The 26,007-nt window shown below is 39.1% G+C and overlaps 1 protein-coding gene across 14 annotated transcripts in view; it reads left to right on the forward strand.

The window, feature by feature from the left end:
- Nucleotides 1-26,007, forward strand: part of SORBS2 (sorbin and SH3 domain containing 2) — a 345,960-nt gene that overhangs the window by 124,982 nt on the left and 194,971 nt on the right. For 8 of the 14 annotated variants that reach the window (XM_078069770.1, XM_078069776.1, XM_078069784.1 and 5 more), the window contains exon 1: nucleotides 8,020-8,647. The exons of 1 other annotated variant lie outside the window; for it this stretch is intronic. The gene's annotated coding sequence lies outside the window, so the exon portion shown is untranslated. Of the gene's footprint in view, nucleotides 1-8,018; nucleotides 8,648-26,007 lie in introns of those variants that run through there. 5 more of the 14 variants (XM_078069763.1, XM_078069766.1, XM_078069773.1 and 2 more) reach the window with 1 other exon arrangement.

Raw genomic sequence — 26,007 nt, forward strand, 5'->3', positions numbered from 1 at the left:
GACGAGGTTCGTGGCATGTAGTACAGGATAAAGGAATGCTTGTTGGATTGGATTGAGGGATGGTCTTGGAGGAAGATACAATTCACTGTGCCTTCCCCAGCCTGCTCATTCATTCATCTGTTCATTCATCATATCTGTCTCTACATGCCAGGTGCTGGGCTAAGCAATGGATATAGGGTGAAGACAAGACAAATGATCCCTGCTCTCCTGAAGTTCATAATCCCACAGGACAGACAGAGTTTAAATATATAAGTGTACAAGGAAAATGTAACTGCACAATGTGTATGGTCTATCTGTAACTGGGCTGCCCGAGAGCCCTGTCTGTGAGCAGTGTCACTTTCAAAGCCCAGTTGTAGGTTTGAAGAAAAAGGTGAATCTTGCCTAAAAGGGCCTCTCTGGCATGCCTCATGACTGATGACCCCTGGCTGCTATCTGGCCGCGGCTACTTACTGCTTACCCATGATTGTTCTCCATTTCTTCCTCAATAACAGAACACTGATTTATCTGGGACAACAATGTGCCCAGCTGAAAGATGGCATTTTTGAGCCTCACTTGGAGTGAGGAATGGGCAAAGAGATGTCAGCAGAAATGCCGGAGTTATGGAAAAGTTCTTTCCAAGAGGCCAACTCATAATGTTATATGTCAACTATATCTTGAATAAAAAAAAAAAAAAAAGGCCAACTCAAGTAGAAAATTTGCCCCTTTGCCCTCCTTTCCTTTTTTCTTGCCTGGAACATGGATGTGATGGCTGGAGTACAAGTAGCCATTTTGGACCATGAGGATGACTAGAGGATAGGAGCCATTTTCAAAAGATGGCAGAGCAGAGAGAAGGAGCTGGTATCCTGATGACCATGGGGTCAATTTTCTACTGGCCCTGAACTCCTTGTCTCTCACTTCTTAAGCACTGTGATTTGGGTTTATTGTATATACAGTCAATCCTAATCCTAATAGACACCGTGATAAAACTATTTCTCTTGTTACCAAAAATTGAATAATAACTTGAGTTTATTTATAATTGTTGAGTTTAAAACTTTTTCATATATTACCTTATTTGATCCACTAAAAATCCTGTTAGAAAATCAGGGGATACATTTATTTCATCCAATTTATGAAAGAGAATCCACCAAGCCCACTCACGTATCTTAGACTTGGCTCATGTTATTCCCTTGGTTTACAGACTTTGTTATGTCTTTCCTTCATTAAGTCCTCCTCCTTATCCTTCAAGACATAGTTTAGGTATCAGCTCTTTCTTTATCCATCCTCACACCTGTGGTAAAGTTACTTGTGACATGATTTTTGTACTAACTTGAACCCACAAGGACTGTTTACAAAATTCATCTTCTTCCTTTGACGTAGAAAATGTCCAAAAGAAGAATATTCTCCCTCGTTATCAGTTCAAGGTAACTAGCCAGCAGTTAGGACCCGTGAGTCTTACTTTTGAAAACAAAGGAAATGGACTCTGATTTGGATAGACTTGATAAAGTAATTGCCATTCTTGATTATCATCCTAACGGGATAAAATGGAGCCCCTGTCCAATATTTCACAAGGTCACAGAGTTTATTTCTCCAAGTTGTATATGCTGTCACTGGTGGGCCTTTAATCGGGTATCTAGGACATCTAGTGCATTTTTGTTTCCAGCGTAGGGGGTGGGGGGATGTTTTTCAACCATTTTTCTCGTTTGGTATCTGACAATGGGATTCTCCAACAGGTATCAAATCGTCTATTACTCAGACCTCATTATATTGTTTGTTCATTTTGATGAATAAATCTCACTGTCCAATTCTGTCAGAAGTGCTTCTAAAAGGGGGGGTGACCCCTTGAATTTTCATTTCTCTGGGATTTGCGCCTTGGGCAAATGAGGGCTTTGGTGTTTGCCATTTCAGAGTTCACAGGAGCTGCCAGGTTTCACCTTGGGCCTCCTGGTCTGTTCCAGTGACTCAGGTGAAACTAGCAGCATTTGTTTTAGAATGCCTCTTGCCAGGTTTTGTTTGCCAAGGCTGATGTGTTTCGTTACTGATTCAATAAGGCAGTGACGGCAGAGCCCGGAGGTTCGGTGGCACGGCCGGGCCTTGTAGCTCCCAGCACAGGGGGACTCGGGAGCCACTGTTTCCACAGGAAACAATGGTAAGTGGAAAAGGTCACTAGAGATACACTCTGTTAATTTGGTCGGAGTGCCTCTTGGAGAACAAAGCATGGCCCCTCCTAGCGGGGTGAAAGCAAGCAGCCTCCTCTTTCCAGGTCACTTTTGAAGCTTATCATTATGAAGTATAAACAATCAAATTCCTTGGAAGCAAGTGCAGGCTTTTCAATATTGCTCACAGAATCTCTCACGCTGTGGGCTTAATAAAAGCCATCTATGCTTTTCGTTCGCAGGGCCAAGCAAGACATACTTGTGTTTGGGTTTACCGGGGCTGGGGGTGGGCTGCATGGGGTGTGGATGGTTAATTGTCAGCTAGGTTTTTGGTTTTGTCTTTTGTTATTGGTTAACACTACAATTTCTTCCCCACCTGGTAGTGACACGTATTAATGCCCATTTCAAGATAAAGTGGTTCTTGTGAGCTACTGTGATGGAAGGCATTCACAAGCCCAGAGCTTGATAAACCTGAAATATTTAAAACAGTGTTGTTATTATAAGCCAGTCAAGACCAAGTTTTCTGGGTTTAGGCCTGGCCAGATCTTCCTCCTATACTGCTGCTGCATTTTCCTTGTTCTTCCTCATCTAGGGGAGGGATATAGAACTTTAAATGGGTTCTGGTAACCGCTAATGAGCGTTTCTTCTGTCATGCACACAGTGTTAATTTTGTGCTCATAGATTTTACTTTATATTCAGATTTTTAAGAACAGTTTTATATTGCCAACATTTATATTGATATCATTTGCCCTTTGGTGAGGTTTTGTTCTTCTGTAATCATTTTCTCATTTTTAATTATTCAGTAAGTAGATTTCCAGAAAGCCTTCCCTCTGCTGGGTTTGTTTTGGTTTCAGGTACCTCTGATTTATCAAGGTCATTCTGGATTCTTATCAAGGTCAGACTCTCTCAGAGGATATTAAGGCATCCGATTAATGGCCTATGGGTCTGTCTGTTTCCCACCATACATTTCTTAGAGGATGGAATTTTAAAAAATAAATCCAGTTTGCTTGGCTGAGATACTCCAATCCTCTGTCTAAACCCGTCCAAGGTGGTTGTCACCCTTCCCCTCTTGGCCCCATGTCACAGCACCCTGTTCATTTCATTGTTAACATAACTAAATATGCAAGGCTTAGGAACAACCTTTAGCATATTGTATTTTATTTGCTGTTAGGAATTAGAAACTCAGTCCAAGCCTCGTTAACAGTCTGCGCTGTCCTATTAAACAAACCATGCTCCAATTCTACTCCCTAAGTTGTACAAAGAGCTTCTTTGTTATACCAGGGACTGGATCCCTTGGTAGACTGTCACCCAGCTGTGGAGGCCGCAGGGACAGGTGGGATTGCAGAACATGCTGCTTTGATCAACGATCATCTCGCCGCATTTTTACAGCGGTGAAGGAATCAGAGTAGGACGGATTTCAACATGGGCACCAAGGCGATGAGTAGCTCAATATTAGGATACAGTAAATGCAGGGACATAACAGATGTCTTTCAAGAAAATGAAAAATGTTTCTAATACTTTCTACCCAGTCTCTCAGTAATGTGAATAATAGTAACAATAATAGGGGCGCCTGAGTGGCTCAGTCAGTTAAGCCTCTGACTTTTGGTTTCGGCTCTGGTCATGATCTCGAGGTCATGAGGTCGTGCTCCTTGCTCAGTGGGGAGTTTGCTTAAGATTCTCTCCTTCCCCACTCTGCTCCTCCCCCCGCTCTCTCACTTTCTCTCTCGCAAATAAATACGTAAATCTTTAAAAAAATAGTAACAATAATAATCACCTTAATTCATATCCCTAACTTAGCAACTTTAATTTTAATTCTGATAAATAGTTAAGTCCTCATCAAATAATCTTCCCTTAAATCTGTTTTTGTTCTGAACACTGTATTTTATTCTCATTTTATTTCCTTTTTTAAAGCTTTTTATCTTGACAACAAAAACTGCAAACTTGGAAGGAAGAGTAAAATAAACCGGAAATACCCTTCACCCAAGATTCGCCAGGTGTTGGTGTTTTGCCATATTTGTGCTAGCCCTCAGTAGCTAGATCCATACGTATATATCTATCATTGTAAGAGCTAAATTACACCATGCACACACACACACACTACAAATACACTATCACGCATTATTATTCTTTCTGCTGAGCTATGTGGCACTTGACCAAGTTGCCTAAGAACTTTAACATCACAATATAATTATCAAGTTATGAAAATCTCAAATGCAAGCACCACTACGACCTAACATACAGACCACATTCACATTTACCCGTTGTCTCAATGATACACTTGGTAGCACTTCTTCCTGGCCCAGCACCCGGCCCAGGGTCCCACGCCACACTCCGCTCGTCTCCTTCCACCCCTTCCCTCTGTACCAGCTCCTCGGCCTCCATTTTCATTCATGCTATTTGTTACTTTAAGCATGAGAGCAATATTAATTTTGCAAGACACTTCTACTGCCAACACTTTCTGTGATGACATTTGTACGACCTTAGGTTTTATTTTAGAAAATCATTCTTTATATTATGGTAGTAGTAATATTTTCATATTAAAAAAAAAAAGAAGAACATTCTGCATGGAGATTTTCACCCACTTCTGAGGAATAAAAACCAAAACAATTAGCAGTGTGAATTACTGGTTTTCCTTTACATGTCAATGGAGATCTTATTAAGTTCTAATTATGTAACAAATTTAATTGTAATGCTTAAATATGTAAAAAAAAAAAAATGACCATTTTGTTAAAAATTCCACACTAAGACAACAACCTTAATAGAGAAAACAGGCTAAGAGCTATGAACAGGAAATGTATAGAGGAGATAACCCAAAAGACCATCAAACATGAAGAGATGTTTAATTCTATCAGTAATTGGAGAAATGCAAATTAAGACAACAATGAGCTATTACTTTGTACCTATTGCATTGGCAAAAATTTGAAAACAATGTAATGCCAAGTGTCCCTACCATTGCTGACTGGACCAAAGATGAGCACCTGACGTTGGGAATTCTAGGTATAAATCTGCTGGCAATTTATGACGTATCCCATTTGGCTCAGAAAGAGGAAATGGAAAAATCCTATTTGTTTCTTGAAAATCTGTATTTAGCAACTTTTTTTTAAAAAAATGAACAAGTTAGGAGGGACAATGGAAGTCAGAGACATGAGGTAGAGCAGAGCCAAAGGGTGAGAGCAGCACTGATGGGCCATGGTGGCCAGAGTTATGAGGGGTAGGGCTTGGGGTAGGTGAAGAAGCCAAAGAGCACAGAAATAACAGAACCCCCTGCAGAGAGTAACGTATAACAGTTACTAGAGATGCCATCAGGGATACCATAAAAGCAAAGAGTTTAGCCTCAGTTTCTGCCAGTCTCTTACCCTGTGCAGCTTGGGTATTTTCTCGTTCTCTTTTTGAGGGAGTGACAGTTGGGGGCGTAGTGGGGCAAGAACATACAAGATTCTTAAAAAGAAGGCCTTCAAAATCCCAAAGGAAAAATGACTAAAAAGATTCTTGTACCTAGCCAAATCCTCAATCAGGTATAAGGGTAGAATAAAGACATTTTCAGACAATGCAAAGAAAACCCATCCTAAAATACAAAACGAACTAAGATGGTTCTTGATAACTTTTTTAACATGCCAACATTTAATCAAAACCACTTAAATTCTTCTGAAGTTATAATGTTGACAAATGTATGATATTGAAAAGGTGAATTAAAACACAGACTTCACACTATGCCGTCATTCAGCACCTGTTCAAACAGCACTTTAGGTCCTCCTTCAAAATATTTTAAGATACTAAAATATCTTAAAATTAGGGGCGCCTGTGTGGCTCTGTCAGTTAAACATCTGCCTTCGGCTCAGGTCATGATCCAGGGTCCTGCAATGGAGCCCGAATTGGGCTCCCTGCTCAGCGGGGAGCCTGCTTCTCCCTCTCCCTCTGACTGCAGCTCCCCCTGCTTGTGCTCTCTCTCTGTGTCAAATATATAAATAAAATCTTAAAAAAAGTTAAAAATACAACATCTTAAAATTAAAATTAAAACATGGAAGACAAGACACGGGTGGACCAAGTTGCCCGCTGGGGATTTGACAGAGCAGTATAGGGGTCAGACATGAAAGGACATGGCTACTAAGTCAACAGGTGTAACAAGTCTGGTAGTAGCAGAGGTAGATCCCAGGTACGGGGGAAGCACAGAGGAGGCTACTGCCTACCCTTCATGGGAGTGCCATTGGTGAGGTGGTGTATTGGAACAAAGCGGTGAAAGATAAAGTAGAAGGCAGATTGGGATGGAGGTAAAAGGTGCTAGGAGGCTGAAATGGGGCTGAGAAGTTTTTATGTAGCAGGAATATCTGCTAGACAGGGAAGCAAGAAATAGGATGTAATTCAAGATTGCTGAAATGTGGGGAGTAAAGAACAGATTATGAGGCTGAAGTTGAAGGTAGCGGCAAATTCAGGTGCCACAAACTCAAAATAACTTAAGGGAAGGTAATTTAAATGAGGACACGCGAGCAGGCTTAAAACAGTATGGAGGGACAAGGACTGCACCAGGCAGAAAAGCCCATCCACTTTACTTTAGTAGATATGCTAAACCCTGAGCTGGCTCAATCCTACCAAATGTGAATCTGGTTGGAGAGGGAAGGGAAATGGGATCACCAAGTCTGTATCCACAGGATTCTCAATATACTAAAGTTGGCAAATTGCTACTGAAGGCAAGAGTGCTAACGTGGTAAGGAAATGAAATCCTTACAAAATACTAAGTCAATGACTACTAGCAAATGAAGCATCTACATTTACAAGTCCAAAGTGGTTACACAGCTATTTCAAATAGGTTGTTAGAAACAAAAATGAATGGGATGGTGTCTTGGAAATATATCAAATAGATTGTGACTGGTGACAGAATTAAAGAAAAGGGTGGGCATTTTGCAGAATGTATAAATGGTTAAGGGCGTTAACCATGGGAAATTCTCTAAGCAGGTGACATTTCAAGGAGGAGTGAGGTGTGATCCATCTAACAGAGAAAGTAAAACTATTCCTGTTTGGAGGTAATGTTTAAAGCAAAGGGTTTTTAATTTGGTTTGGATTTTTAAAGTATTTTTATTTTTTTTAAGATTATTTATTTTAGAGAGAGAACATGAGCAAGAGGGGCAGAGAGAGAGGGAGAGAGAATCTCAAGCAGACTCCATGCTGAAGGGGGAGCCCGATGCGGGGCTCGATTACAAGACACTGAGATCACGACCGGAGCCAAAACCAAGAGTCCGATGCTTAACTGATTGCACCACCCAGGCGCCCCTCAAAGTATTTTTAAATTACAAATAAACTATAATTAAGTTAATCATTTTCTGCAATAGGAAACAATCGGAATTTTAAAAATTTTATCTTAAATTCTATAATACATAAAAATACATTAAAGTAACTAGATACATGAAATCCATAGGTTACATCTTATAAAATATCCTTATCTGACTTGGTTATTTGGGCCATATGTAATGAGTCATAGGGCTTTGTTTCAGTTAAGTGGCTATAAGCTTATCATTTAAACACACAAAGTATAACTGCCTACATCTGCCAATCTCCCTCATGCCCATTCGATGACGGGAAAGTAGAATCTGTTTTGACAGTGGTTCCAATTAGTGTCTCTAGGGTGACTTGCATGTTATTAACCTGGATAGACCCGAATCCATCTACTTCCCTTGCTCAATTTCACACGTAGCCCTGGCTCCTGTAACAAAAGTTCCTCACGAAAGTTGAAAACTCAAAGCACTTGTGCTATTGGTGAAGTATTCAGAAAGCTAACAGAAGCTACCCTCCTCAAAAAATGATGAGTTTGATGAAAAGAAATTCACAAGCTGTGTCGGTGAGCCGCACATGATCAGCCATGCTTGCTGTCTAAGTCTGTCTGTTGGTTGTTGCTATGACTACGAAAAGCCAGTGGAACCCAATGAGCTGTCTGCAGCAGTGCTGAGAGGACCAGCCATTTTACTTATGGAAAACAGTGGGGCAAATTCTGCTGAGCTTCACCCTGGAAGAAGCATTTTTCTAAAAACCCATTCAGAGAAAAGAGAAGCAAGGGGCATGTTAGCATGCGGTTATTAGAGCCACGCACGCACGCCGGCGAGCTGCCATTTGGACAAGCTGTTGACGGCTGTTGTGATTAGCTGATTTGAGAAAGTGGAATGCAGAGTGATAACGCGGCATATCTGCTATCAGGCAGCAGAAAAGGGTTTTGTCTTGGGAAGGCAAGCCTTCCCTGCAATGTGAGCGCAGCAGCTCTCTAGCCGCTCAGCCTGCAGACGAGTGACCCAAAAGGAGGGTGTTACCATCTGCAGACAGCGGTCCGGTCCGGCGCCGGGCTGCTCCCTCTGAGCCGCAGGTCTGGAGAAGCAGGTGTGTGCTCGGATGGGCACCGGACCGTAACGCAGGTGGACGCTCTCGGCTGTACCTGCTTCCTGTTAACAGATTGTTGGCTCAGAGAGCATCTGCCTGCACGCTGAGGCCGAGGCTGAGAAGGAGGTCCCGGCGTACCCACTTGACTGACAGAGGTAAGCTTTTTTGCCCTTTTTGAAAGCACGGCATAACAATAATTTGGAGCAAAACTTAACCTAAAAGATTTATATTCGTTGTGTTATCTGGATTTACCAAAGATGCATGCACACACACATGCATACATTTCCGCAAAATAGTGTCAGAAACATAGGGTTGTTTCAGTGATTTGTGTCCTAGAAATTGTGTGACAAAAAACCATTATGAATATGCCTTGGAGTTTAAGATATTTAGTGTTTTAACAAACCATGACAGCTTGTCGTTCTGGACAGTCTTCCATAACCAACAATCTTTCTCCCTTGTAAACAATGGGTCCTTTTATCAACTGTACTTTGACATATATTAAGACAATTGCATGGAAAATCAGCAGCTTGAAAATTGTGGAGCATTTCTGAAGCCTCATCGATGATTTATTTAACTCTTAACACACAAATGTATACATTTAAATTCAGGAATTCTGTACGTCATAATTGCCAGTGGATTTTGCACTTGCTTGTTCTGAACTTAGAGTCTTGCTGTGCCGTTTGATTTAGTTCAGGGTAGTTGTAAAGCAAACGGTGTAGATACTGGAAGCTGTTCACATGTCCTTTCCTAGTATCATGCATACCACGCTAGCCCAGAGCACAACACCCCCATTGTGCTCCCCCGGCTTGGAATCCAAGGAAAGAAAGGAAGTGAAATCTCTGCATTGAGTTCAAGCTCAGCTATAGTATGTGCCGGTAAAACTTCTTTTATTGCCCGGGTTTTCTCACATGCAGATAGGTTTCAGAGATAGAGTGAAACCAAAAACAGCACGCACCTCCTACAAATGTACACTAACGTTCACAGCAGATGTTTGCTGTCACCTGCTACAAGATAATAGCACACACTTTGGATTGCAGTAGGAACTGCCCCTTAGTGAGTATTTCTTTGATTTAGAGTCTCTTAGGAACAAAGCTATTACTGTGAATTGGAATTGGTCAGTCAAATTGAAATCCTTGATAAGGAAACGACCAAATGATGATTAAATTTCGTTTTAGCAACATTCCAGCTTTACCTAAGTCGACTCTATTGTTGATCTACCAAGACATCAGATCATTTACAATGCTATTGAAAATATTTAATGAAAAACATTTTGTTGAAAACTTTGAATAAAAACCTCTATTGAGGATTGAATCTACCATGAAATGTAAAATAGTGTCTGAGATCTACTTCTAAGAAATATATTTTTATTTGCTACCTTTTTTCCCAAAATGTGGATGAAATGGGAGTCACCTTTTAATTAAGTATAATGATAAAATTTTTATTGCTACATATGAGCATACATTACCTATTTCACAGATACAGCAATGTCAACAGCCCTCAGATAAGAGAATTATAAAGTACAGGGATAATATTTTTCAGAACCTATGTTCTAAATGTCACCCCAGTACTCAAGACATAAAGACACAGACTGAGCAAACTCAATCTAGGGATTCATGTCCAAACGTTTAATGATGAGAACAAATAGGAATAATGCCTATTTATGCATGTGAGACTTGTATGGGGCGAAATGGTGAAGTGATAGCATTGCACTTCACTTATGCTTAACTTTCAAAGGAAAGCTAAATGAACAGACTTAGTTTTAAGTTAAATTCTATAAATAAAAATATCAGGCAAGGAAGTGATTCTGTTCCAACAGAATATAAGGCGGAGTCTCTGTCCAATTTAATTCCCTTCAGAGCTTTGCACTGAAAAAAAAAAAAAAATTAGAATTAGCACAGCGAAAAGACCTGCAGCAAGAAAACAATTTCGTGTTAGTTTCTCTTAGGACAGCTTGTAGAAGAACAAGGTGCAGGATAGCTAAGGTGCACCTGCCTGGGGAACCTTGGCCCATCGGAGGAGTGTCACACAAACTTTACACCTGTGTTATTTTTTTTCCTACATGAATAACCTTTTAAAGGTGATATGCTATGAAAGATTAGCATTCTAAGTCCACTGGTGCGCAGCACATCTACAGTGATTAATTCAACACCTTTGAGAACCACATACAGAGATATAATTCTTATCTTTCAAGATTGCCCCTTAGCTTTTGTCTATTTATGTATCCTTTTTTTCTGCCGCTTCCCAGCTCACTTGCTAGCACTATCATATACTTTGTAATTTCCCAAATGCATTATACCAAAGTTTTGCAAAGCCTCTGCACAGACTTTTTCTTTAAATCTCCCCGAGGTGGCAGCCACCTGTCATGCATCCTTCAGAATGTAGCTAGGATGTTTCCCCAGACACATCCTTACTTTCTCTTTCGGCTACATCTGAATCTTATGTCTATATTCTGTCCACCGCACCATATTGCATCTGTCTCTGCTCACAGGCCCCAGAGTTTTATTGACCCTTGAATGTACTTTGTCCAGTGTCTAGGACTTGGCATTCAGGCATTATCCTGGTAACCTCAAACTTCACTATTTTCTTATTAGTTACTGTAAATACAGACTTGATCTTGAAGCCGAAATCCTATTATATATTATACTACCTTTTATCAGAGAAACTCAAGATATTTAAAAACAGCAATGAGGCTCTAATTTCTCTGATACTGAAAATAATGGCTTCAGGATCACAATTTGATAAAAGCTATAAATGTCCTGTATCAGAATTTTTTGAGGAAAAATGTTACAACATGTAAATTTTGAACAAAAAGAGGCTTGAAAACTTTAGTAGTTAGAAGACGCAGCTTTTCTATTTACAGGTATTATGAAATTTGCAGGGGAAAATAAGCATAGTAAGTACTCCTATTAGAAATTTATTCTGGGGTGCCTGGGTGGCTCAGTCATTAAGCGTCTGCTTTCAGCTCAGGTCATGGTCCCAGGGTCCTGGGATCGAGGCCCACATCAGGCTCCTTGCTCGGTGGGAAGCCTGCTTCTCCTTCCCCTGCTCCCCCTGCTTGTATTCTCACTCTCAGCTCTGGCTGTGTCTCTCTCTGTCAAATAAATAAATTAAATCATAAAAAAAAAAAAAAAGAAAGAAATTTATTCTAAAATCAGACCATTTAAAATTAATGTTGAATTGCTGATAATTGCTGATTATATGTATGGAATTGTTTTTCATACTGAAGCTAGAAGAAAGTAGAGCTCATGAACTGGAAAGAGATCAAATAATTGATGTAAAATCTATGATCGCAGAATTTCTTTTAATTTTCCTTAAACAAGCCTAAAAGGTTACTGGTAATCACTCGTTACATTATGCCTCCCTAGAACGTGGGTTCCTGGGTGAGGGAGAGAATATTCTGTGAGTATCTCCCTTGATATAGACATACTTTTGGTTATAGAGACTTCCCACACTTATTCTATACTAGATGGCAAGGTAATTATTTTTTTAATTAGGCTAAATGTTTATAGCCTTTTTATGGAAAAGTTGCCACAATGATGCAATCAAAAATAAGAATGGATTAGGAATTTTACTAGGAGAAATAATATAAAATCCTCTGTCTCCGAGATAACCATGTTGACAGTGAAAGTTGTAATTAATATTATACGAATTTTTGTACATAAATTAACAAAGACTAGGAAGTTTAAAATATCCAAATGTTTGGAATTAGAAATCAAAATATTTAGGAAATCACACATTCAGGTTTCTAGACTTTTTCACATTGTATTCCAGCACTGAATTTTATGATAAAAATAAGATAAATGGCAACTCTTAATTATCATGCTGTCCTTTTAAGTCTTACTTTGGCTGTCTTTAAGCTGAGTTTAATGTATAGCATGCTAATTAAATAATAGCATGATATGACATTGGTTCTATTTATCTTAAAGGCTAATTTTTAATCAGTTACTTTAAATTGTATATAGCAATTAGATTTCAGGGAACACGATTCCATAGTACTTCTGCATCATTTTTAGTATTTTATATTTTAAGTAAGTTATATATTGAAGGCCTAAATTATTTATAACTATATTTGATATTCAAACAAAATGAGTGTGTACTTTTTGCATTTTGTAATAAAGTATTATAATATTTGATTATATTAGACACTTTCTAAAAAGTTCCTCAAATTAATGATTTAATTATGGATAGGTCTATTAAATTCTAAACTATCACTGCAAAAAATTATATGGTGATTTTCGAAATCTCTTTACATCATTTCTGAAAGAGTTGAGACATAAACCTTTAGGTTTGATTTTGTGGGGAGTCATCCTGGTGAAAAGTCAGCTACTGCCTCTTTGGACTGAATTAATATTAGATCATAATGCTTTATAAGGTCTTCCTACACTTAACATTACTAATCAAAAAAATTTAAGAAAGCAACACTTGGTTGCTTAAAAGTAAGCTATTTGGGGGCGCCTGGGTGGCTCAGTAGGTTAAGCGACTGCCTTCGGCTCGAATCATGATCTCCGGGTCCTGGGATCGAGCCCCACATCGGGCTCCCTGCTCCACGGGAAGCCTGCTTCTCCCTCTCCCACTCCCCCTGCTTGTGTTCCCTCTCTCACTGTGTCTCTCTCTGTCAAATAAATAAATAAAATCTTTAAAAAAAAAAAGTAAGCTATTTTGTAGATTATCAAGATACCTTCACATCTAATTATTTCAATTCTCTGTGCTAAAGTTGACGCAGGAAAAAAGATTAGATAACAATTTCGTCTGTCCTGAGCTAGTTGTGCGTCTGGTCGGCAGTTTGAGCCCTCTCTGAAATAAGGATACTTAATCTGTCAGATATATGATTGCAGTAAATATTTTGTACTATATCCTGTGGGGATAAATAATTTCTAAAAGAATTTGCCCCTTAATATCTACATTTGAAAATGTATACAGCATAGCATTATTAGTAGTGACGATAAAAAAAAACAAACAAACTTTATAGCCACTTAGTTGTTCTGGCACAGTGTGAATCAACTTGTGTTGTTTGATGTCCCTTGAGCACTGGCTTGAGCCAGTTTAGGTCATGGAAGTCCATGAGGGAGGGGAGTGGCAAGAACTGGCAAGAGGAAAAGGCACAGGTTGCTCGGGCAGAGTGAAAGTTACAGGGAAAACTCAGCTTGCTTTGGAATAACAGCTGGAACATTGCAGGCATGCAGCAAACAGGTCAAAATATCAAATCTTTAATCAGTACTGGTTGAATGATAAAAACCTCCTAGTGACCTGTTCTTCCCCCTGTGTTGTACTAATGCTAACACACTGATTAGAAAATACTGCTTGGATTTAGAGATAAAATAATGATTTACAATAATGATTTTTTTGAAATCATAAAACAAAGGAGAAAAAACATAAAAATTTTAGAAAGTACTATCATTATTTTAAAAATTAAAATATGGCTTCCTGGTAAAGGAGGTATATTTAATAATTTATATAAAACACGTCAGTGATATAATCAGCTTTCAGACCACGTGTCATATAAAAATTCATGTTTCTAAATAAACTCAGTTTCCAAGAATTCAGGATATATTACCTGTCATCTGAATTAATGACCTAAAAAAAAGCCCTTTATTTAATAATTATGTAAAACAAGAGTGGAACTGGAAACCTAGATAAAGCTCATTTGGTGAATAATTCAGACCCAGAAAAATTGATTTCTACTCTTAACTTTCTTAAAGCCTCTGGTTATAGTCAGATTCATCAAGCAATATGATCAAGTAGAGAGTTAAATTTTTCCTTCTTAAAAAGGTCTAAGAGAGAAAAGTTCAAACCTAGAATTACAAATTTGAAATCTTTATTTTAAGGCTTTAGAATCAGAGAATTTAAGATAGAAAAAGGTATCAGTCTGGGAGATATTTGCAAGTTAAAAACCATAAGAGCTGGAAGACCTTACAAGGTCAATCAAAATGTCTGCTTCTGATTAAACCTAAGAACACAATAAAAACCCGAATAACTAGATTTCAGTAAACTACAGAAAAAAATAATTCAATTTCTTCAATCCAAAAGATGTTGATAATACAAAATTATTATATAGAGTTTAGTCTGTGCTAGCCACTATCCCAAGAGCTTTATATGTTAACTTATGATGAAGAATCTGGGAAATCACAAAACTTTTAAGGTCATTTGAATTGGAATTGTCTAGAAGTATTCAAATGATCTTAAATTATTTCTCAAATAGAGATTTCATCAACAACACATTTAGTTGTTCCTTCTCAGATGCTCTCATCCCAGTTTGCACATTATATTTTTTATCTCATTTTAATCAAGTTTTTGTATGTGTCTAATATTTCCATACAGAAGTAAACTCCATGAGAGAGCAATAGAGTTTTATTTCTGTTTTTACCACCATCATCTTGTCACGTGTATGACCAAAAGTAAATGAGTAATGGCTGACTAGCCCAAGTACGTGGTTGTATCAAATGTCAACAAATAACATTTACGCCAAAGAAAAGAGATGGACTCAAAGTGCCATATACCGTATAATGATTCCATGTAACCTTCATCACGAGAAAATTAATTCAGTCCACACATCCTTAGTGTTTGTTTGCTTGTTTGTTTTATTGTTGTATAGTTTGGTTGGTTGGTGGTTTTGGTTGGAATGCTTTTCATGTAAAACATTAAGTTAAACGTCAGAGCAATCCTTTTTAAGTCATCAGACTCCTCAACAGACGAAACACAATCTAAAATGATCTGGCTCGTTTCAACCACTATAGACTTCTTCCCTGATTTAATCTCCTGAACAACTTCATTAGATGTTGGTTATTTCTGACAATCGAGAAAACAATAAAAATGTGGGAAAGCATAGATACCTCCTTTACCAGGAAAACTATTATTCTTTTTTAAAAAACATACCTGTTTTGGGAAGAGGGCTTTTTTAGGTCAATGATTCAGATGACTGGTAATATATCCTGAATTCTTTTTAACTGACTTTATTTAGAAACATGACTTTTTATATGATATGTGGTCTGAAAGCTGATTATATCACTGACTTCCTTTCTACCAGAGATTTAATTTTATAAGACTAACATAACTGATTGATTTATATAATAATGACTTTTTTCTCAAATTAAAAAAAAAACTTCCTCCTGAAGTGCACAAAGTAAATTAATTTCCAGATTTATTGGCAGCAGAGAGGAGTTCTATCACCCTCATTACATAAATAAAAGCAAATGACAATCAAAGCCCTAAATAATCTACTTTGGTTTGAAAATCACCTTCCTTTGACACAAAGTCCCAAATGTCCCTACAGTGGGACATGTGCCTCATATCGGCAATTCTCTGGTAAAATAATTTAATTTGATCTATATATTATTACATGGTGCATTAATGCACCATAATCATTTTGAAGCCTATGCTTTTGCTTCCTTCGAAATGAACTGGGAAAACATGCCCTCAAAACTCTGGTTCACTCTTCTTGGCACTGATATTTCACTATGCAACTGTCAGGAACTAAAAGATTAGGATCATAAAATTAAGTTTCCTGGGGAAATTAAGTCTCCTGGGGAATGTTCCATTCATGAACTGCCTTGTTCCCAGACTCCTCGGTCATTTTATTGCATTTTCCTTCCAGCCTTGCCCGTGAGAAGAGGTGCATGGTCCAGATTAAAACCTGAAAAGAGGAGAGAACTGGAGCTTATGAACTAGGACCTAAAAGGACCCTGGTCTTCCAAGTATTTGTTATCAGATGGAGTCATGCAGCCAAAAGAGCTTTTGATTTCAGTAGAAATTAGGAAAAGTATTGGTTTAAAATCTGTGTCTTCTGATTTCCAACCAACAGCAAAGCATTTTTGAGAAATCTCTAGGCATCCTATCTAATGCATCTCAGAGAGTGAGAGTATTTTATCTTGCCAGTAAAACCGAATGGTCCCTTGTTGATTGATATCAAAGACTATTACTCCCCAAAGGGTCAAATTATTAATTGGTCAGTGCATTATTTTGGGAAATAAAGTCAGAATTTCATCTGGCAAGAATAATGCCAGGTGACAAACGATTCTAAAATTATCATCAAATTATATTTGCCCAATAAATACATCAGAGCCGCAAGTTCATAACTGCCGAGAGGACTAGAACATCTGGAGTCACCCTTTCCTGTAGATAGGCTTGACCATACACTGACAAGTTCTCTAACTCTCCTCTTTCCCGACTTTTAAAGATTGTTGAATTGTTTGTATGTTAATATAAGTTAGCTCGTGATATCCTTTCCAGTTTTGTATGATATTGAAAAGGGAGCTATGATAGGAAAAGCAGAGAATGAGAAAGATCCAAAGTTCTGGGTATGCCTTAATGAGAGAACAGACCTAAGTATAATACGATGTCAAAGTTGAATTGTACATTTTTAAATGGCTTTGGAGTTTTCATATCATTCTTGTATTCATTTATTGCACACCCAACAAGAACCCACTATGTATTTAGGGCAGATAAAAAGATAAGAAAAAAAGATAAGCCTGAAAGCCATTAAAAGAGCTTATGGTCCTAGTGAAAGAGACAGGAACATTAATTTACTATAACTGAAGACAGAAGGTGACAAAGTGCTGTAAGGGGGATATAATCCATGCATTTATTTATTCCTTCAAAAAGACACACAAAAGCTGCTTTTATACAATGAATATGGAGAAACTCCCTAACTGTCTCAAGAGATGATATTCTAGAAGACGGTAATAACTAGCTTGGGGAAGGGAGGTTTCTTAGAGAATCAGGGAAGATGATTTAGAGAAAATGATATTTGAATTAGGACTTGAACGAGGTGGGATTTCAACAGTAACTTAGAAAAACAAACTCTAGGCATCAAGAATTGTTTTACTCAACTAACATTGAGCATCCCCTCACTGCTTGGTCCACTGTGTGGTCTGCATAACCACCCTCTGAGGTATATAGGATCATCACCATTTTACATGAGAAAAGAATAAACTGAGGCTCAGTAAAAGGCCCACTGGATTTCATCTTTTATGTCAGATACTGACTTTAAGTTTTTAAAGTGTTTCATTCCAGTGCAGGAATAAAGGCCTCTCAAAAGATTAAGAAGTATTTTTAAGAATGTGGAAGCAACTGATACAACTAGGAAATAAATGAAGAAGATTCCTGCTGATGGGGTAGAAAGAAAAGAGGAGGAAGGATGAGAAATGAGGAAATTTGTTTGTGTTGGCAAAAGAGCCAAGCCTGTTGATAGCTATGGGGAAAGCTCTGGCAAGACAGGGGGAAGATTCAAGAGGAAGTGTCTACTCCAGGAGCAAGACCCCAGAGGGGTTAGTTAGCAAAGGGAGGTAAGACTCAAGGACAGGAAGAGGCCAGGCTCAAACGGCGTGGGGGAGACTGGGACCTCTGGAGCAGTAGAGGGAATGAGTAAATGGGGCCACTTCCTGAGAGCTAGAAGAAGGTTGAGGAAATTCCCAGTGGGAGACCTTGTCATCCTGAGGTATAGGTAAGGTCCAGGGATACAAGTGAGGTGGAGTAGGAACCTGGTCCCATCCACAGTGGAGAATCAACAGAGAGGCACAAAACATGGAATAAAAGCCAAAGGACCCAGAGTCAAACCATCCTGAGGATGGCTCACTCTTCAGGGATGAGGGAAGGGAAGTTAATAATCATGCAGCATCACAAGTACCAAGACGGACACGAACACTCATACTGGGTGTGAGTGATCCACCCAGATGGTTTCAGAAGTGTGCAAGGCTAATGGGGAGTTTGTGCATCAAGAGACCAGAGTCAGGAGTGAGGGCATATCCTACAGAGCACTGTCTCACATGCTCCCCTCCTTTATGTTCCAGCACTAAATGTCTAAAGACACATTTTTAAAAAAATTATTAATATAAATTACTATGACTTTGAATGTCTGATGTAGGTGAGATTTTTCTGATCCAGTCTTTTTAATAGGAAGTAGTGTGTCACAGGCTGGGGGCTGGTGTTTCCAAGCATAGATTTCAGACTTATACATTGCTAGGTGGGATGCCTGGTTCCGCGATCTGCTTACAGTGAAGTAGGCCAAGGTAAAAAAAACCTCCCTGCAATGTGGTTTCCTCATCTAAAATGAGCATAAGCAGAGTACCAAGCATTAAAGATACTTATATAGTATATAGCAAAGCATCTAATATAGAGAAGGGTCCCATCAATGTCAACCACTACCATTGGCTTTATTTGTTCATGGGTTAGAAGTATATAGTAAGATTCTCCTAATTTCTGTGGTCCAGTTACCAGCTCTGAATCCTCTCAGATCTTCAGAAGCCATGCATACATGTGTTTTGAAGGGACATGAGCAAAGCCACTCTTCCGGGAGATCCTTTCCTCCATCAGGTGTGAAGTCTCAGCCTCCTGGGTCTCAGACCCACTCTATAATGCTCATCCATCAGTTGATCAATTTAGGGTATGAAAAGATGTGGAATTGGAGGGGAATCAGATAACTGGGTAGGTGATGAGGCCATTAACCAAAATGGGAATGGAGAAGTGCTTTTTTGCTTTGTTTTTTATTTGGGGGAGAAGATATTTGCATATGTAGGATTGGACATATTTGTTGCAAACATCTAGATGAAGGTGCCTTAACTAGGTAGCTGGAAAGACCTTCCTAGCTATCAGGAAGAAGTGAGGCAAAATCTGGAACAAACTGGGACCTCAGATGTTGCCTAATTCAAGATAGGAATGGACAGATGACTGTATATAGCTTGAGAATATATTACCTCTATCAATATTATTTTATTACCTCCATTAATATTATGTATTACCTCTATTAAAGCTGTTTCTGATTACAATATTTTTAATAAAAGATTATAATGATGTCTTTTTAGCCACTCTGTAGAAAAAGATCCATATTTCAAAAAGTAGGTTTTTGTTGTTGTTGTTGTTTTTTCAAGCCATTGAACATGGTCGCTTAGTATACTTAGGTCAAAATACTTAAACTGCCTCCAGCAGTTTTGCTTTTTTTTTTTTTTTTCCATTTATGGTCACACATGAATTTTAAAAGCAAGTAATATTTTTTTTTTATTTCTTTGTCTTAAAAAAGGCATGAAATCTTACTGGTCTAAATGCAGTTGTTGGGAAGAAATAATGCAAATTAACAACCACCAGCATATTAGGTAAATTTTAGTTATTTTATGGAGTTTGGTATTGAGCAAAAGTTATTTTTTCTATTAAAGTTACAAGTACTACCAATTGAACTGTCCTGGGAAATATAAATAAGAATTAGAAAGAAATGATCTCAGGGGCGCCTGGGTGGCTCAGTTGGTTAAGCGACTGCCTTCGGCTCAGGTCATGATCCTGGAGTCCCGGGATCGAGTCCCGCATCGGGCTCCCTGCTCGGCAGGGAGTCTGCTTCTCCCTCTGACCCTCCCCCCTCTCATGTGCTCTCTCTCATTCTCTCTCAAATAAATAAATAAAATCTTAAAAAAAAAAAAGAAAGAAAGAAAGAAATGATCTCAGAAAGTTTTGGGAAGATTAAGTGGATCGTGCATGTTCCGTGGATGGTGCATGCATACTGAGCAGGGCCTGCCATGCAGGAAGTGCTCAAGGAGTGTCTGCAAGTGTTATTATCATTCTTCTAGAAATGAGTGAAATAGAAAGGCCAGTGCTGTGCACCAATGATTGTCCAGGCTATCCCGGTTCAGTGCTCACTAGTCGGAGTCAATGCTCCTGAGGATGGCTCACTCTTCAGGGATGAGGGAAGGAAAGCTAATAATCATGCAGCATCACAAGTAAAACAAGAGGGGCATGAACACTCATAATAGGTGTGAATGATCTGCCCAGATGGTTTCAGAAGTGTGCAAGGCTAACAGGGAGGTTGTGGATCAAGAGAACACCATGTACAAATGAACCAGACATGAAAGACCATTGGGGGTGGTTTGTTGGGTCTGGGATGTGGGAACAAGAGTGAGAACAGGGTCTGGTGTGGTGTGGGGTGAGTAGATGGGCTTGGCTGTCACACGGCCTTGGATTTCATGTCCAGCTCTGTGATTGCTAATTGAGTATGTGGGAACAAGTCCCTCCACCTCTCTAGACCTCTGTTTCACAACCCACAGAGTGGAGATAATAGCACTCACCTCTGAGGATGATCATTAGGAGTAAATGAGATTATTGTAAAGGATTGGCATAGCACTTGGCACAGAAGGAAAGGTATTTTTATCACCAGTATCAGGATCAGCCCCATGCTAAGTAGTTTGGATTAATTCTTGGGGGAAAAATAAAACCACCACTGGAGTTTCTTTAAGTGGGGAAAAGTAATGCTCATGTTTGTGTGCAAAAAAGATGTAACTGTTAACAGTATATCAAATTAAATAAAAAGAGTGAGAAATGGTTATAGAGAGTGTCAATACTTTAGGCAAGAGAAAAACAGGCATGAAAAGGGAGAAAAGAGTGAGGGATTTATTCAGCCAAGATTACTATGTATCAGTCACTCTTCTAAGTGTCTGGAATGCATTTCAAACAGTGATTGCTAAACAGTCTTAAAAATAGGTGATCTTAATTCAGGGTGGTATTGCATTAACAGAGATGTGTGACACGCCCAGGATCTACTTTGTCTGTGGAGAAGCTCTTGAGGCATCACTGAGGAAATGTTTAGGGGCTAAAGAATATATGGACATTCGCCTTGGAATGTGCTGAACCCACCATGAAGAAGGAACAGTATGTGCTAAAGCACAGAGGCAAGAAGGATGTGTTCCAAGGACTAAGAGCCCTTGGTATGATCGGAATGCATTGTGCCTGACATGGAGAGATGGAAAGTAACACTGGACAAGCAGACCCAAGTCAGATCACAATGTAAGTGTGTCACACTAAGTTAGATGAGAAGGCGCTGAAAGACTTCAAGCAAGAAAGTGAATTAGTAAGATTTCTATTATAAACATCCATCAGTATAAAAGTAGGAGAGTGAGAAAGGGTGATGCATGGGGCGCCTGGGTGGCTCAGTCGGTTAAGCGTCTGCCTTCGGCTCAGGTCATGATCCCAGGGTCCTGGGATCGAGCCCCACATCGGGCTCCCTGCTCCACGGGAAGCCTGCTTCTCCCTCTCCCAGTCCCCCTGCTTGTGTTCCCATTCTGTCTCTGTGTCTCTCTCTGTCAAATAAATAAATAAAATCTTTAAAAAAAAAAAAAAAAGAAAGAAAGGGTGATGCAGGGACGTCACATAGAGGGATAGTGCAAATTACAGGAAGAAAAGCTAAAAGCCTCAGCTAGGACAGAACAGTAGGTCTGGAGAGAAAGTGCTGGAATCAAGAGAAATGGAGAAAGAATTTTGGGGGTGAGGGCGGAGGTAGAATTTGATTACCAGTTTACTGTCTTGGGAAAGTCAGATGGAAAAAGAATATTTAGGGGAAAAGACAGTGACACTGGCTTGACACTTTTTGAGATGGAGATGCAAGTGGGACATCTAGATGGAATAGTTCAAAACATGTTTTTTTTAAAAAAGGAGATTTAGACCAATAGAAATACATTTTAAGCTGCAAACTGAAGCCACATATAAATTTAAATTTTCTAATAGCCACAGAAGGGGGGAAATCGGAGGGGGAGATAAACCATGAGAGACTATGGACTCTGAGAAACAAACTGAAGGTTCTAGAGGGGAGGGGGGTGGGGGGATGGGTTAGCCTGGTGATGGGTATTATAGAGGGCACATACTGAATGGAGCACTGGGTGTTATACGCAAATAATGAATCATGGAACACTACATCAAAAACTAATGATGTAATGTATGGTGATTAACATAATAAAACAAAACAAGACAAAAAAAGGGTAAAAAGAAACAGATGACATCAATTTTATAATATAGTCTATGTAACCCAATATATCGAAAAGATTTGAATAAGTAATCAATATTAAGAAAAAGCAATAACTTATTTTACAGTCGTGTGTGTGTGTGTTTAAAGTGTGTATTTTACACTTAACAACACATCAATTTGAACTAGCCACATTTCAAGTGCTCGGTAGCCGCTGGTGGCTGGTTACTGTCATATTAGACAGGACAGCGCTTGACCTTCAGAGCCTATGCAAAAGATGTCTATTTGTGGGTGACCAGAATAAAAATCTTTTCTGAAGCTGTAAATGAAAGAGACCTTATTGGGGGGGGGAGTAAGAGAGCTTATACAGGGGGGCAGGGGAAGAGTAAGGAGAGCTTATACAGCGGGGCAGGACAGAGGGAGGAAATGCCACAATTGCCTCAGACCTTGATCTTCTATCTTTTAAGGATGTGAGATATGAGATTAGCGTCTCAGTAATTTGGGGAGACTTTGATTATTTCTGTTGAACTTTTGCACAACCAGAAACTGCTATATAATACGCAGAGCCTAGTGCAAGATTAAAATGTGATGCCCCCTTATTAAAAAATTATTAATAATTTCAAGATGATGACCACAGAGTATTAAAGCCAACACCTGGCCCTTCTAAGTGCAGGGTCAGGTGCAAATGCTCAGGTAACAGCCTGTGAAGCCAACGCTGCACACAACTTGCATTTTTATGCATCATACATGAACGCTCTTGCCTTTTGTAAATCAAATGCAATATATTTTTTTAAAGATTTTATTTATTTATTTGACAGAGAATGAGAGAGAGAGAGATCACAAGAGGCAGACAGGCAGGTAGAGGGAGAGGGAGAAGCAGGCTCCCTGCTAAGCATGGAGCCCGATGTGGGGCTTGATCCCAGGACATTGGGATTAGGACCCGAGGCGAAGCAGATGCTTAACCGAATGAGCCACCCAGGCACCCCTCAAATGCAATATATTTAATAAGATGAGTAAAGAGATGATACTATGCGGTATCACTCCTGGCAGCCACTCTTCATGGCTTGAGGAAAGGCAACTTCTTTCCAGGCTGGGGTGCTTGAGATGCATGAGACCTGCTTTACCCTTCCCACGTACCCCCACACAGATGGGACCTCAATCATGCCAGAACATCATCACCCCAATTCTTGTCTCATGTTGAGGGGGCCCACCAAGCGCCTAACCTAGTAGATATCTGGCAGCTCCTCAATATCATTCTGCCTTCTAGAAAACCCTATTTCCTTACCCCTTCCCATGATAAGAGAGCATCTGACATGGAAGTCTAAAGGTGGAGCCTCCTCCTCAGAGAATGAGAGGGGCAGTAGACCAGGGGAACATAACCTGGAATTCCCTCAGACAAGCAGAATACCTAGAGTTTGGGGGTAGGCTGTGCATTTGCAGCTCTAGTTCCAGGCCAGTGCTTGAAGATGTATTATTGGAATTTTTTTATTGATAAATTTCTGTGAATAGAACTCCCTCTATCTTTAAATGTCAATCTATTTCTTCCTGTTTCAATCTTGGCAGTTTATAAGTTTCCGGGAAGGCATCCATTTCTTCCAGATTGCTTAATTTATTGGCATACTGTTGTTGATAATAATTTCTAATAATTGTTTCTATTTCCTTGGTGTTAGTCGTGATCTCTCCCCTTTCATTCATAATTTTATTAATTTGGGTCCTTTCTTTTTTCTTTTGGATAAGTCTGGCCAGTGGTTTATTGATCTTATTAATTCTTTCAAAGAACCAGCTTCTAGTTTCGTTGATCTAATCTACTGTGTTTCTGGTTTCTAATTCATTGATCTCTGCTCTAATCTTAATTATTTCTCTTCTAATGCATGGCTTAGGCATCGTTTGTTGCTTTTTCTCTAGTTCTTTAAGGTATAAAGTTAGTTGGTGAATTCGGGATTTTTCTATTTTTTTGAGTGAAGCTTGGATGGCTATGTATTTCCCCCTTAGGACCACCTTTGCAGTATCCCATAGGTTTTGGACCAATGTGTTTTAGTTCTCATTGGTTGCCATGATTTGTTTAAGTACTTCTTTGATTTCTTGGTTGACCTAAACATTATTGAACAGAGTGGTCTTTAGCTTCCAAGTTTTGGATTTCTTCCAAATTTTTTCTTGTGATTGAGTTCCAGTTTTAAAGCATTATTGTCTGAGAATATGCAGGGAATAATCTCAATCTTTTTGTATCGGTTGAGACCTGATTTGTGACCCAGGATGTGGTCCATTCTGGAGAAAGTTCCATGTGCATTCGAGAAGAATGAGTATTCTGTTGTTTTAGGGTGACCGCAGGGACTGGCACAAAAACAGACATGTAGACCAATGGAACAGAATAGAGAGCCCAGATATGGACCCTCAACTCTATGGTCAAATAATCTTCAACAAAGCAGGAAAAAATATGCAATGGAAAAAAGACAGTTTCTTCAATAAATGGTGCTGGGAAAATTGGACAGTTATATACAGAAGAATGAAACTCGACCATTCCCTAACACCATACACAAAGATAAACTCAAAATGGATGAAAGACCTCAATGTGAGACAGGAATCCATCAAAACCCTAGAGGAGAACATAGGCAGTAACCTCTTTGACATCGGCCACAGCAACTTCTTTCAAGATACATCTCCAAAGGCTAGTGAAACAAAAGCAAAAATGAACTTTGGGGATTTCATCAAGATAAAAAGCTTCTGCACAGCAAAGGAAACAGTCAACAAAACAAAGAGGCAACCCACAGAATGGGAGAAGATATTTGCAAATGACACTACAGACAAAGGGCTTATATCCAAGATCTATAAAGAACTTCTCAAACTCAACACCCAAAAAATAAATAATCAAGTCAAAAATGGGCAGAAGACATGAAGAGACGCTTCTCAAAAGAAGACATACAAATGGCTAACAGACACATGAAAAAATGTTCATCATCATTAGCCATCGGGGAAATTCAAATCAAAACCACATTGAGATACCACCTTACACCAGTTAGAATGGCAAAAATTGACACAAGAAACAACGAATGTTGGAGAGGTTATGGAGAAAGGGGAACCCTCTTACACTGTTGGTGGGAATGCAAGTTGGTACAGCCACTTTGGAAAACAGTGTGGAGGTTCCTCAAAAAATTAAAAATAGAGCTACCCTATGACCCAGCAATTGCACTACTGGGTATTTACCCCAAAGACACAGATGTAGTGAAAAGAAGGGCCATATGCACCCCAATGTTCAGAGCAGCAATGTCCGCAATAGTCAAACTGTGGAAAGAACTGAGATGCCCTTCAACAGATGAATGAATAAAGAAGATGTGGTCCATATATATAATGGAATATTACTCAGCCATCAGAAAGGATGAATACCCAACTTTTACATCAACATGGATGGGACTGGAGGAGATTATACTAAGTGAAATAAGTCAAGCAGAGAAAGTCAATTATCATATGGTTTCACTTATTTGTGGAACATAAGGAATAGCATGGAGGACATTAGGAGAAGGAAGGGAAAAATGAAGGGGGGTAAATCGGAAGGGGAGATGAACCATGAGAGACTATGGACTCTGAGAAACAAACAGGGTTTTAGAGGGGAGGGGGGTAGGGGGATGGGTTAGCCCAGTGATGGGTATTAAGGAGTGCACGTACTGCATGGAGCACTGGGTGTTATACGAAAACAATGAATCATGGATCCCTACATCAAAAACTAATGACATATTGTATGGTGACTAACGTAACAAAATTAAATTAAATTAAAAATAAATAAATGTCAATCTAATGACAAATTTCAGA

Source organism: Halichoerus grypus, chromosome 3 (genome assembly GCF_964656455.1).
Source record: "Halichoerus grypus chromosome 3, mHalGry1.hap1.1, whole genome shotgun sequence".
NCBI lineage: Eukaryota > Metazoa > Chordata > Mammalia > Carnivora > Phocidae > Halichoerus > Halichoerus grypus.